The sequence below is a fragment of the Callorhinus ursinus genome, unplaced genomic scaffold, assembly GCF_003265705.2.
Source record: "Callorhinus ursinus isolate GAN/ISIS: 27379988/994484 unplaced genomic scaffold, GSC_fseal_2.0 scaffold54, whole genome shotgun sequence".
Classification (NCBI taxonomy): domain Eukaryota; kingdom Metazoa; phylum Chordata; class Mammalia; order Carnivora; family Otariidae; genus Callorhinus; species Callorhinus ursinus.
Genome location: NW_027397116.1, coordinates 1,048,665 through 1,063,709, shown reverse-complemented (window position 1 = coordinate 1,063,709; position 15,045 = coordinate 1,048,665). Strand labels below are relative to the sequence as shown.

Here is a 15,045-nt window from a genome sequence, read left to right as displayed (position 1 = left end):
CCTCACAGCTGAACTACTATAATGCCTTCTAGCTCTTCTTCCTAGTTCCTCTACCAACCCTTCTCCACACAGCAGCCCAAGTGAGCTTCCTAAAACCTTATTCTGACAGGAACCTTCTAACTGCTTTCCAGACTTCCTGGGACAGTGTGGTCCATGAGGTCTGCGGGATCGGGCCTCAGCCTACCTTGAGCTAGCCACACATCTCCGCTCTCTAGGACCCAGCACATTGGTCTCATCTCAACTTCATAAATGCACAAAGTACCTTCCAGCCTCAAGATCTCTCTGTATGTCCTGTTCCCTTTACCTGGAATGTTCTTCCCTTCCCCTCCCTTACCTGCTGACTCCTACTCATCCTCCAGCTCTCAGAGAATTCCTCTGAGCCCTGGGGGAAATTAGGAATCTCTGTTACATGCTCCTATAATGCACTGGCTCCCTTTTTAGTATTCCTCACACTTGTAATACGAATAATTATTTGTTTAATTTTGGTCTCTCCACCAAAGAGTAAGTGTCATATGGCCAGGGAGCCTGTCTATCTTTCTCTCTGTTGTTTCCCTAATTTCTAGTAGGGTGTCTGGCATTAACTGAGTGCTCAGTAAATATCTGTTAAAAAAGCAATAAAAGAAGAGTTTTGTGTTGTTCATAGTTATGGGACTTAAAAACAGAGACCTGGGAAATCAGGCAAGGGTAGCCCTGACTAATGATGTTTAGCCAGCCAATAGACACATAAGACTTCCTGGTAATGCCAGGTCATTACATACCTATTGCAACCGATCTTTTTGTTCATGTATTGATTTAACGAATGTATGTATTTAATGTCAATGTTAATTTATTTAATGTTCATGAATTTATCTAACAAATAAGTTCCTGATCTGAAGATACAGTATTGAACAGGACAGATAAAATAACTTAACCTATGGATCTTACATTCTGGTAGAGGAGAGAGACAAAAGGCAATAGATTTTTAATAATCAAATAGGCAATCAAACTGTCTACTTGACCAGAGCTATTATTAGCTGGTACTATTTCAGACAGTATGCCGAAACTACGGAAAAACACCAGAATATGACGGGGAGATAAAAGAGATGGGTGGGGGGACCTTTGGATAACAACCTTCACCAGAGATTTTCTAGTTCCCTTGTCCTTGTTTACCTCCTTATGGAAGCTGTAAGCAATTTTGAGAATGGTAATCATGTCAGATTCTTCCTTTTCCTCCTCAGCAACTGCCAACACGTAGTGCCCATTAGATGCTCAATACCCATGTGGCAAATAAATAAGTAAGCAAAAGGGTAGAGGGATGGATGGATGGATGGATGGATGGATGGATGGATGGAGGGATGGAGGGATGGAGGGATGGAGGGATGGATGGAGGGAGGGAGGGAGGGCTACAAGTCTAGATGAATGGAGAGCTCACATGTGTTGAACTCTCAAGGGCAGGTGCTGTGACTGATTCATGTCTCCAGAAATGACTTATTTCTCAACCATCTCCAAATGACAGCAAGCAGTGGGGATGCTCTTTCAAGGGCTTTGTGGGTATTTGCATGAGAGGAAGAGAAGCTCTGGCATGAATATTAGTCAACGGACGCTGGATAACTGTCCAACAAGCTGCACTAAGGAGGGATCCCCAAACTTTGGTGACAAGAGACACAGAGGATGGGAAAAGAGGTGGGAATAACACTGTATGCCTTGATGTGGATCCCTAGCTCGATGCCAGAGCAAGGCTCTGAGCCACAGGTATCACAAACCTTCTTCAGACAATGGGAGTGGCTCTGGAGGTCTAGACGTTAGGACCAAAGAACGTAAGGATAAGGATGAGGAATTCAGAGATAAGGGCCAGAAAGGCAGCCATTAGGCAAAGTTTCTTGGTGAATCAGTATTCCCAGGGGCCTCAGAGAAAGGGCATAGGAAAATAGACAAGCTGATCTTGGATGGCCTTTCTCATCCTAGTGGGTCTTTGGAACCAGGATAAGCCTTGGCCCGGGGCAACCAACGTGGCACTTCTCAGCAGTACCACTGTGGTTTTCCTATTGAGTATGCCTATTTTTGGTAAACTCGTTCTGTGGAAGGGATCCCGGCCAATAGCAAAGACTCAGAGTGCCAAGTCCTAAATGTCAGGCCCCCTTGCTTTTCCCCAAGCCCACTTCATTTTTTATCAGATCCCATCCATGTGTCTCTGAACTCCACATTATGAAAGACAGGGAAGCATGAAAAGGCAGAGAATAGCAAGAGAAGCAAGAGACCCGGCAGCAAAGAAGTATGTCCTGATTTTGCCTGCTGAGTTGTCTTGGTGGTTCTTGACGCTTCCGCTACCCGCCAATCTTCTGGACAGAGAAGCCAATTCACTTTCCAGTTTCCCAGAGTGGAAAACTACCAGTGCCGGCTGCCCATGCCCAGGCAGGGCTCACTCCATCCTGAGTGCTGGTAGGGCCCCGGCAGGCAGGCCAGGAGAAACAGCTGCCACTAGGCCCCAGCTTCCCAAGAATTATTTTCACACCATGCTGCCAAGGTTGAGAGCCTGAAAGGGCTGCTTGTTCCATGATGTTTACCATCTCACTGCTAGCTCCAGACCATGGGCTTACCCATCAATGAGTGTCCTATATGCCGCTTCCAGGAACACACACACATGGCACACGTGAGGCCCAAGGCATGGAGAGCTGACACCTGGGGCTCGCTGGGCACCAGGAAGATGAGCCTGACCAGGAGCAGGGTTATTGGGGTCAACCAAGGGACCCAAGACAATCTATGGTCTAAAAGAACATCTGCAATCATAAACTTTAAAGCCAGGAAGGGACTTCAGGAACCAACCCCTCCAATGGCTCTACGTTAAATATCAGAACCTCTGAGCCCCCCAAAAGTGAACTGACTTACTCAAGGATGCACTGCTGATGAGTGTAATTAGGACTGACATTGAGGTCTCCTGATCCCTGGTTCCTCTTTCTTCAACCCTTGGCTACCACGATCGAATTCTTCCAATTCCAGAAAGGACAAGATGGTCCCATTAGAGAAGCTGTCGCTTGGGTCCCTGCTCCCCACAAGCTCCACATTGGAGGCTACTTCAGACTGGTTCACTATTCAGGTAAATACCTACACAATGGGATTCTGCTAGGAGCCAAGGAAGATTATTTGGGTTCCTCTAGGTACACGGGGCTATTTTGCCAACACCCCTTTTGCCCAAGTTGAAATTCTCCTTAGGATTAGCCCTTTCGAATTGCAGCTTTCCTAGAAGCCCAAAATACTTCCCAAAAACAATTATTGCAGAAGAGGGGTCCCCAGGCTGTATGGAATTCCAGGGTAGTAAAGTGAGAGTCAGCCAAGATACATTCTTCTTCCTGGCTCAATAAGTCAGCAAAGGCTTCACAGTGAAATGGAACGTCCTTCTTTCCAGCAAGGAGGTGAGTTGCAGGGACAGCAGAACAGCCATGAAGGTCAGGAATTGAGAAGAAAACTGGGGCATGGTCTAGAAGCTTAAAACTGGATTCTGCCACTTCCAAATCATGGGACGCCAAGACAAGTTACTAAACCTCTCTGAACCTGAATCTCCTCATCTTTAATAATATTACCAAGAGGGTTGTTAGAGAGATTTAATATAATGAATACAAAGGACTTCATGAAATATAATAGGGCTCCAGGAATGACATCCAGAAGGAGGAAGAGAGGGGACTGTTTGTTTTAAATATTACATTCACTCTTTCTTAAGCAATTCGGAGGTTTTATGTCTTAGGAAGATTACTTAACTTTCAGCCTCTCAGCTTAATGGTAATAATAGCATTTGTTTGTAGGAATGCTGTCAGGAAATAGGAGTTACCATATATCAAGTATTTCATAAGGTTTAAAGCAGAGCAATGCTTAGAGCAGTAATAACAAAGGTTTGATGTTATGTATTTTTTAGCTGTTTTTACTCTCATTCTAAAATAAAGATTGGAATTGGCTTCCAAAATTGTGTAAGATAATAAACAAACAAACAAAGGCATGCTAAGGGGAAAGAGGATGGGGACAATAAGATAAGCCAGAGAGCTAAGGTTAATATTGGAAATATATTACATCTGGATCTAGACCTCGGCGAGTGATGGGCCGCAAATTTGGCTCTGAGCTTCCCGCCAGCCAATTCAAAAAGCCCACCATAATCATTTAACATGAATCACAATGGCAACAAGATAAAAGTGAACTTTTTGGTTCTGTTTCCAGGTGGGATGGAGTCACTTGCAGGAACCAGTGTTCCTCCTAAGAATATCTGGAAGACCTAGATAAAACTCATAAAGCATCTATTTGAAAGCATCTGCTTGCTGCCTGAGGTTAAAAAAGTCAAAAATGGACAGAATAGCCACACAGCTATTTTTCCAAAGAGGTTGTGAGCACAAGGGACTAGCACTTCAGAGAAGGGAGAATCTGAGAGGTGATATAACTCCTGCAGCCACATTTAGCCAGTCCTCAATTTGGAGCAGGGACAGAAGGCTGACTCTGGGCTTTGCACAGGCAAAGCGTCCCCATGGGGCAAAATCCCAGAGCTCTTGAATGAGACTGGGGATCCCTCCAGCTAGCAACACTTTTCTTGCTGAGCACATTTGCCAAATGCATAGCTATCTATCACTGGTGAGCAAGTATCTCAATAAGAAAAGCTCCAATAAAGGCCTAAATATTGGTCTAACCTACTAAAAGCCAACAAATTAAAATTATCAAATTATCACTTTCCCAAGGTGGATCTGCCCTACCCCCATGGCCAGGGCTCCTCCAATACCAGGATGAATCATTTCTTACGTTAGCCAGGCTTGTCCATAGAAAATACACTTCATTGTTTGGCCTGATGTCTTGAATAGAGGCTATGGCACCCGAAAGACTGAATTCCTCCCCTATAATGCCAAAAGTAAGAGCTTTCCACCTATTTAGGTAAATGGAAGCACATTTCCTTCTATTTACAACCGCTAAAATGCTCTGCTGATAGGCCAAAGCAGGGAGACTTGAGGCATTTGGGGAAAAGCACAGAGACTGCTCTCTCCCGGCACAGTCTATAGCTCTCCCGGCCCTCAGACACCAGGAGGCTGGACCTCTGACACTTCACCCTAGCAGCTGCAGCTAGGGCACTTCGGTCCCTCATTCTCCTTCTGGCTCACTCCCTCTGTACTTAGCATCCCCATCCTTCAAAGGGATGATATTCTAATGAACTCCTTCTCAGGTTCCTCACACCTTTGTGAGATCAAGTCTCAAATGGCATAATTTAGATACTTTTTTGCAGAAAAATACAGAGAAGCCTGGGAGCCCCTTGACTTCCTTCCTTCCTACCTTCTCCTTACTCCTCAAGTACCTATTGATTGCCTGTATAAGCCAAGGACTGTGGTAGGTGTTGTTCATGAATATGCAAGAGATCATTGCCGCACCAAATAAGACAAAGACCAAAGTCATAAACATCTGTGAAGCAGGGGAAAAAAAGTTGCATATTTTTTAACAACTCATCACCTCCTACTTAAGCCCCCCCAAAACCTCACTGTTTTGAATGTCTTAACTTTTACTTTACTTTACTGTGTATGAGTCCAAACCACGAAAAATTCTGGGAGGCCTATCTTGCCACATCCATGCTCTTCAGAGGCCTGCTGGCTAGGACCAAAAGCTAAGTCAACAATCACACTATTCTCCCCCAGAAAAATACACTGCTGTGGATAAGCTTGCCTGGGCACAGGGCCCTGTATTCCCTTGGAGTTAGGATGGCCAGAGTTCAGGGTTGTTAGAAGCCCCCAATTCCCAAAGGTAACTTGAGTCTTTCTTGGAAACCACAAGGGACCATAATGGTCACTAATGAACTCTTTTTCTCTTTCCTCCCCCATCATCTGTTAAATAGAAACCATTGTTTTATGGTATTTGGTTTATTTTATTTTCCTTTTCTTCCAAAAGTAACAAATCACAACCCTCAATATTTGCATATAACTTTCCAAAGCCCGTTAACTTCCCTTATCTCATCTGGGCCTCCTAAAATAGCCATGTGAAGTGCAGATAGTGGAGTTTAATCTCCCCATTTTATAAGTGAGCAAAGTGAGATACAGAGTTTTATCTAAAGTCACAAAGTTAGGTAGTGACAGAGCTGGAGCCAAACTCTAGGTCTCTTGATTTCCATTGCCATGGTCTATTCATCAACCACATTGGCATCACACTCTGTCCGCACTCACTCTCTGCACTATCTATAATGAGACCTCAGGGTCAAGAGGAACCACCAATTTGGGGAACAATCTGGACAGAGGACCCAGGAGGGCTTACTGCTGGTCTACATCTTACAACATCTTGGTCTCAGATCTGTTGAAATATGATAGCAAGGGGTGCCTGTGTGGCTCAGTTGATTAAGCATCCAACTCTTGATTTCAGCTTAGGTCATGATTTCAGGGTCGTGAGATCAAGCCCCACATCGGGCTCCATGCTCAGTGGGGAGTCTGCTTGAGATCCTCTCTCTCTGCCCCTCCACCTGCTCATGTTCTCTCTCTCTCTCTCAAATAAGTAAATAAAATCTTAAAAAATATGAGAGCAAAAGGAACCTGCATTCTGGTTACAGGATATAAATACAATACACAAAAATCTGTTGCATTTCTATACACTAAAAATGAGGTATCAGAAAGAGAAATAAGAAAACAATCCCATTTATAATTGCATAAAAATAATAAAATACCTAGAAATACATTTAACCAAGCAGGTGAAAGACCTGTATATCAAAAACTACAAGACATTAATAAAAGAAATCAAAGAAGACACAAATAAATAGAAATACGTTCCATGCTTATGGATGAAAGAATCAATATTGTTAAAATGTCCACATTACCCAAAGAAATCTACAGATTCAATGCAATCCCTATCAAAATCCCAATGGTGTTTTTTCAAAGAGAACAAAAAATCCTAAAATTTGTATGGAACCACAAAAGAATCTGAATAGCCAAAGCAATCTTGAGAAAGAAGAACAAAGCTGAAAGCATTATGCTCCCCAACTGCAAGATATATTACAAAGCTATAGTAATTAAAACAGTATGGTATTGGCATAAAAACAGACATATAGATCAATGGAACAAATAGAGAGTTTAGAAATAAATCCACACATACATGGTCAGTTAATTTACAACAAAGGAGCCAAGAACATATAATGCGGAAAGGACTGTCTCTTCAATAAATGGTGTTGGGAATATTGGGCAGCCATGGGCAAAAGAATAAAACGTGACCACTATCTTACACCATGCACAAAAATTTACTCAAAATGGATTAAAGACTTGAATATAAGACCTGAAATCATAGAACTCCTAAAAGAAAACATAGGTGACATGGATCTTGGCAACATTTTTTTGAATCTGACACCAAAAGCAAAAGCAACAAAAGCAAAAATAAATAAGTGGGACTACATCATACTAAAAAGCTTCTGCCCAGCAAAGGAAACCATCAACAAATGAAAAGGCAACCTGCTGAATGAGAGAAAATATTTGCAAATCGTATATCTGGTAAGGGACTAATATCCAAGAAATATAAAGAACTCGTGCAACTCAATAGCAAAAAAAAACCCAAACAATCCTATTAAAAAACAGGCAGAAGATCCAAATAGACATTTTCCAAAGAAGACATACAGATGGCCAACAGGTACATGAAAAGATGTTCAACGTCACTCATCATCAGGGGAACGAAAATCAAAATCACAATGAGATATCACCTCACACTTTTTAGAATGGCTACTATCAAAAAGACAATAAATAACAAGTGTTGGTGAGGATGTGGAGAAAAAGAAATCCTTATGCATTCTTGGTGGGAATGTAAATTGGTGCAGCCCTTACAAAAAACAGTGTGGAGTTCAATCAAAACATTAAAAATAGTACCACCATGGGGGTGCCTGGGTGGCTCAGTCAGTTAAGCATCTGCCTCCAGCTCAGGTCATGATCTTGGGGTCCTGGGATAAAGTCCTGTATCCAGCTCCCTGCTCACTGGGGAATCTGCTTCTCCCTCTCCCTCTGCTTCTCCCCCTGCTTGTGCGCACTCTCTCTCTCTCTCTCTCTGTCTCAAATAAATAAAGCTTAAAAAAAAATAGAACTACCATGGGAGCTCCTGAGTGGCTCTGTTGGTTAAGCATCTGCCTTCAGCTCAAGTCATGATCCCAGGGTCCTAAGATTGAGCCCCATGTCGAGCCCTTCACTCAGAGGGGCGCCTGCTTCTCCCTCTCTGCCCTCCCTCCATCTACCCCCTCCCCTCACTCCTGCCTGCTCTCTTGCACGAGCTCTGTCTATCTCTCTCTCTCTCAAATAAATAAATAAAATCTTAAAAAAATAGAACCACCGTGTGATCCAACAATTCCACTTTTGGATATTTATCTGAAGAAAATGAAAACACTAACTCAAAAAGATGTATGCACCCCCCCCACAATGTTCATTGCGGCATTGTTTACAAGAGCCAAGATATGGAAACAACCGAAGTGTCCATAAATGGATGAATGGATAAGGAAATTGTGGTATCTTACACAACAGAATCTCAGTCGTGAGAAAGAAGGAAATTCTGCCATTTGTGACAACATGAATAAAACTTGAGGGCATTATGCTAAGTGAAATAAGTCAGACAGAGAGAGACAAATACTCTATGATCTCTCTTATGTGTGGAATCTAAAAAAAACAAAACAAAAAAGACCAAAAAAAAAAAAAAACAAGCTCACAGATACAGAGAACAGATTGGTGGTTGCCTGAGGCATGGGGTAGAGGGTGGGAGAAATGGGTGAAGGGGATATAAATTTATTAAAAAGTAAAATAAGGAATCTAACTGTTGTGGGGGCAGTGGAAAGAACCTGCATCCTGGGAGGAAGGACACGGCATAGCATTTTGTTATCACAGGGTGAAGACAGAGCCTGTTATCAGAAAGCACTTATCACATACTGAGGATCCCAAAGTTATGTGGCTCCTGGTTTGGGTACCACCCTAACCTCACTTTTGTCCTCATGACCCCTTGATGACAAACATCTCCACACTCTTACTTTTCTATTTGTGCTCCATGCCTTTCCTTAAGCTCAAATGTTCTCCTTTCCTCTTTTCCCCTAGCCTCGCAAATGCTTTCATATCCGGCTCACTCTCATACCTTCAGTATTTCAACCAATAGCACACTGGAGACCCGACCTGTTTGGGTAGCACATGAACATTCTGTGAGTCTAACACTTCAAGAGACAGTAGAGCACAGAGGTCAAGAATATGCTTGCTGCAGGTGGATCACAACCTCGCTCTGCCCCCTAGCTAGCTCTGTAAACCTGAGTGGGTTACCTAATGTTTCTGGGCCTCAGTTTCTCCTTTGTAAAACTGGAATAATAAGACTATCTAATTCATAAGACTACTGTGAAGATTAAATTTGCTGACACCCACTTAGAATGGTACCAGGACTATATTAAGTGCTCGTTGGATATTAGTTGGTACTCTTTTTTGAGCTCTGCATTCTCTTTTTCCCTTTGGTACAACCAAGGATGTTTGAGGGGCAGATGAGCTTCTGTTGTCCCCAGAGAAAGATCCTTTTACTGGCAGGAAGGATACCAAAGGCCACCCTCAGGCTAGACTTGACAAACAAACACACAAGCAAGAAAGAGCCAATCTGGGCAGCATCAGGCTTTGCTTGCTTAAGAGAAATTCAAGCAGGGAGGCCTCTTCCCAGACTTTTTATCTCCCTCTGAAGGCCCTGTTCAGGCTGAATAAAGCAAGCAAGCAATCTCTCTCCCCTGCCCCCAACTCACTCTCTCTCTCTCTCTCTCTCCCTCTCTCTCACACACACACACACACACACACACACACACACACAGGCACAGCACTAGCACCTCAGATCTGGTTTCAGAAATCTGAAACTAGTACTACAGTCTCATCAGATGAGGCCCCACAAACCCTCTCACACATCTCTGGGGACATGAATTATGAGAGCCCATGGAAACAAAAATGATTCTCCAATTTGGAAATGTGTATACATAACTTAACATGTTTGTTATGTTGCTTTGGTGGGAGACAAGGGGATGAGGAGAAGGGGACAAGTTTGTGCAGAAGGGAACCAGAGCATCTCTAGTACTTTGGTTTCTTTGCAAGGCTGAGTCAATCCCAAAGGGCTTCCAGCTCCAGCCTTGCTTGCTGGGCATGCGAATGAGACCAAGGGTCCAAGAAGGAGCCCTGTATGGTCCTGTTAGTCTTCTTCTATTCCTCCGCCTCCGGCTGTCCCTCAAACCCCAATGACCTCTCACCCCCATAAATGCACCCTGGCAGTCACAAAAAGGAAGCCATGAGGATGCCCAGCTATTATATGATTATTGGAGAAAGGTCATTTCCTCACTGGTTCCCTCGCGGGGCTGGGTGGTTTTAGTGGAATGAACTCGGGGCCAGGAGCCTTGGGTTCCTGCTTTATCATAAGCTAGATCTGTGCTCATGGGCAAATCATTCACCCGCTTTGACACCACTTCCTTTGTCTGTAAAATGCGGAAGAGGGACTTGAATATTGCTAAGGTACAGTGCAATACAAACAGCCTAAGATGCTAGTTGCCTAGACCTGAAGAACTCACTGGTAGGTAGGACTGATGCTGGAAATAACAAAACCATAACAATGAACCTAAAACAAATGTGGAGTCTATAGGAGAAGAATTCCTCCTCTCAAAATCCCAACCCCCTAATGTCTTTGTCCCTCCCCTGAAAGTAGAACATTCTAGACAATGAAGGAGGATTCCCCCACCCCAGGGCTCTGAATTGCTAGTAAGTTGCCTGCCTCCTAGGAGGGGAAAGTGTGGAATGGAAACAGAAAGCCCCAGCACTGCCCTGCCCTGGCTCCACACCATGGATCCTAAGTGCCTGGGTTGCCTGTTAGGGAAAAGAGCTGTTTCTCCCTTTTCCAAGTAAAAGCAATTAACACAGCAATTATCTGGTTGGTTGGGTGAGTCTTTAGGACCTCAGACCCCAGGGGCTCTGTGTCCAGGGTAATCGGGTCACTTTCACCCATCCTGCTACCTAGAAATCCACGAGATTCTGGGCCCTGACTGGCCACCGAAGGAGAAGCCTGGAGGAGTCTGACCTTGGTGGCTGATCAAACAACTACTACAGCCCAGAGTATTCTTATGCTTCATTGTGAAGTCCAAAGACTTCCCTTTCTCCTGGAGGTACTCCCAAGCTCTCCAGTTAAGTCCTGTAGCCCAGCCCAAGTTGGGAAGGTGGGGAAACTTGACCCAAGGACCCATGAGAGGATGGAAAAACTGCCCCTTTGGGTCCCTCACTCAGCACCCTCCACCAGGCAGCCCACGTGTACCTCTCCCTCCCTTCCAGCCACTGGGTATGCTAGTCCTTCTTCCTGAAAGACTTCTTCTTGGACCCACGTCCAGAGAAAAAAAGCCCTACAAAAGGCTTCTAGTACTATGAAACTCCTGCAGGTTAGGCTGGGGCAGGTTTTCTGTACCCAACCTGTCATTAGAGGGCATTTCAGGGTTTAAATGTTAAAAAATATTTATCAGCTATCTTCTTTGTGCTTCACCTCAAAGGCAAGGTTATTTTAAAGTTCAGATTTTAGATCCCTGAGTCTGAGAAGTGCCAGGGAGTTGGGAACAAGCAGATTTTCTTACAAAGAATAGCCATGCAAGATCAGGGACCCTTCTTCCAAGCCCAAAACCCATCCACATCTTCCAATACAGGCAGTAAAGCTCCCACACCATAAAATTATAGTGACAGAAAGGCTCTCATAGATCATCTAATCCAACTTCATCTCACTACAGGTGAAAGGATTAAGGGAGTGCAAAGAGAAGTACAGTGGCATGCTTAGTGTCACACAATTAATTTAAGACCAAGTCAGGATCGTAACCAGGTTTTTCCTCAAAATAACTTTCTAAATGAGTTGAATACTATTTTCTAAGTGAACTGCAAATCATTCGTCAGAATGTTCTAGCAATATCCAAATCATTTGTTGATTTGTAGAAATGTTTTTCAGAAAGTGTTGGTATGACTGTTTGACAGGGATGCCACCAGCTAACTGATACTCCTGAGCCATGATTTTGACAGAGGAAACTGCCTCAAACTTTTCCAATGACTTCCCCATTGAACTAACAGTCATCGGGACCTGCTCCCTTGTGGGCTGTTAGAACTGGAAGATGGCTCAGCACACTGCACACTTTAGAACTGGGTACGTACTCCTGCGTGTCAGCATTTCCCACGGGGAGCTGCAGAGCCTACACTGCAGGGACAATGCCACCTTCAACACTGCCACTACCAGAAATGCCACCATTACTGCCTGCCCCACCACCTGCTTTGCTGCCACTCTCAGAGCTCTGCTGCTGTAGAGCAGTGAGTCAACAGACCCCTGCCATCATGTCATGATCTACTACCTGTATCACCCTAGCACCACTCTGCAGCCTCTGTGGGGTGACGCCAGCTGCCATGATGAAATCGCCAAAGTGGGCTTAAATGAATGAGCTTGTTTTAGATTAATTATATTATTAATTAAGTTTAATGCTTAACCCAATTACTATTTGCCAGCCAATATTTTATAGCAAATAATCTATTAAAATATGTGTTGATATTTTAACAATTGGCTCTATACCAGATCTGTTTATAACCCCGTTCTCCTGGCTTAAGTCCAAGATGCCATCTGTTTATACCACGTGACCAACCTATGGGGAAAACTTAACTGGCCAAGAATTTCCATCTCTCAAGAAACACCAATAAGGACTTCTAAAAAGCCACCCATAAATCCATAAACATGTGTTTATTATATACCTACCCTATGTTAATCAGCGTGCATGCCCTAAGACTCCACGAACCCCAAGCTTTGTGATCAGATCCTTTAACACAGATTACAATTTCCCATTGCTTGTCTCTAGCTTACCTTGATAAAATAGAAGACATGGAAGAGAGAAGGATTAGTTCTTCAACATACCTCAAATATGCTATGTTCCTATAAAGATCTTTGCAAGTCAAGACCTTTATTTCTTCTTCCCTGGCAGAAAGAGCCAATAGAAATAGTTGACAGCAGGAATAGGGAGAAAATGTTTTAAAGATAACTGTTTACTGTCTTCAAACAGCTCATTTCCTGCCGGAGGGCTACCACAGCGTCCTCTCACACAGATGGTTAGCTCTTTTGGTATATTCATGAAAATGCCTTCATGTCATTCCAGTCTCTGCAATGTGCCTGGCACCAAAACTTTCTACCATTCTGCACACACACAGCAACACTTCCTCAGAGATCTAGTCAGGGAGATGACAATGGGCTTGTTACACTGAGCAGGAAGCAACCACCCTTCAACCAGGTGAGAGGAACACAGAGGAGGAAAATGAAAGACTGGTGAGTCAAAATTCAGATCTGAGATGTGCCAACTAAGCTCATTACAAGAAAGTAGTAAGACACTGGGTTTCTTAAACCAATAAATCTTTGATTTTAAGGTGTTTTGATGATACTTCCTTTTCACGTATGAAGACTATCCCACGGAGACAGAATTCTTGCGAGGGGAAGAGGGTGAGAATGTTCACAATGTACCCACATGCTATAGGAAAAGGACAAAATAAAAATGTCCTCAAAAATCCCAGTACAGCACACAGCACCTGGAACTCTCATATGCGACCATGGAGGGGCAAATGGGTGAAGGCCCTGTGGAAAACTCTTTGGCGGTATGTAGAAAAGCAATTGTATGTGACATATAACCCAGCAATTACACTTCTAGGTGTACACTCCAAAAGGCTGAGTACAGACTTCTACCAAAAGACCTTTTCGAGAATGATTATTGCAGATTTATTCATAATGGACGCAAACTGGAAACAATCCACTTTCCCATCCACAGTACACTGGATAAATAAAATAGTCAAACAAAGTAACATTATACAACAATGAAAACAAACAGCTGCCAACTGCATGCAATGAACATCACAAACAACACACTGAATGAAAGAAGCCAGACACAAAAGAACATTTAGGCATCATCTGCTTCCACTTATATAAAGTACAAGAACAGGCAAAATTAATCTATATTGTTAGAAAGCAGGATAACAATTAGCCTGGGGTGAGGGTGGGGAGAAGTGGCTAGAAAGGAGCGCAAGGAGAGCCTCTGACGTCTGGTGAGGTTCTGTTTCTTAATCTGGATCCTGCTGATGGATGTATTCGGTTTGTAAAATTCATCGCACTAAGCACCTATACTATGGGTACTTTCCTATATTTATATTTGTGTCCACACGAGAAATGGATGGCAGTCCTCCCTCCCCCTTCCCTGTACTCAGGCCTGTCCCAGGTAACTCCTTATGCCTGCCCACTCTGATGCTGGGCGTGGCCATGCCATTTGCTTTGGCCAATGAGATCTCAACAAACACGACTGACGCATCGGCTTGAGAAATGCTGCACGTCTCTGCTTCTGCTCTTGCTCGTGTGCAATTTCCATGAAAACATATCCACACTAGTCTGCTGGAAGAGAGCACAGCCAAGGTGCCCTGTCGTCAGAGCCAAGGCCATCCTAGACGAGCCAATAACCAGCTGACTCCCAGATATGTGCAGGAACCCAGAGATCAGAACAACAGTTCAACCAGGCAAAGTCACCAGCACTACACAGGTCATTAAGAGGCACTGCTGTGTAACAGACAAGTGATAAAACGATATGCTTCAATTTAAAGTTAAAACATACATCTAATTTTTTAAAATTGGGGGAAACGAAAAGATTTCTCTTCGCACATCTATTTTTGAGTATGGCCACACCCAGTAGGAAAGACTGCCAAGATCCGGCAAGACCAGGGTCCCAAAAGCACAACGTGACATCCAAGTAAAACGCAGGCCTGAACCATAGAAAAATAACTGGAAATCCAATCTGCAGAGGTTCTAGAAGACATCTAAAAAGTTCTCTCCTTCTGTTTCCTAGAAGATGCAGAAGCATATGGCTGCTTCTTCCACTTCCCTTTCTTTTTTTTTTTTTAAATTCCCATTCACTCCACTCTACTTGATATCAGGAGCCCTTTCACAATAGTCAAGATGTTACATAGACACAGGACATTAGTTTCTGATTCTGCTTTGGACATGTTATATCACGAAAGAAAAGGAAGGAAGGAAGGAAGGAAGGAAGGAAGGAAGGAAGGAAGGAAG

General features: G+C 43.6%; 1 protein-coding gene across 4 annotated transcripts in view; it reads right to left on the bottom strand.

The window, feature by feature from the left end:
• The window catches only part of DDR2 (discoidin domain receptor tyrosine kinase 2), a 148,491-nt gene that overhangs the window by 44,238 nt on the left and 89,208 nt on the right, over positions 1–15,045 (bottom strand). The window lies entirely within an intron of this gene.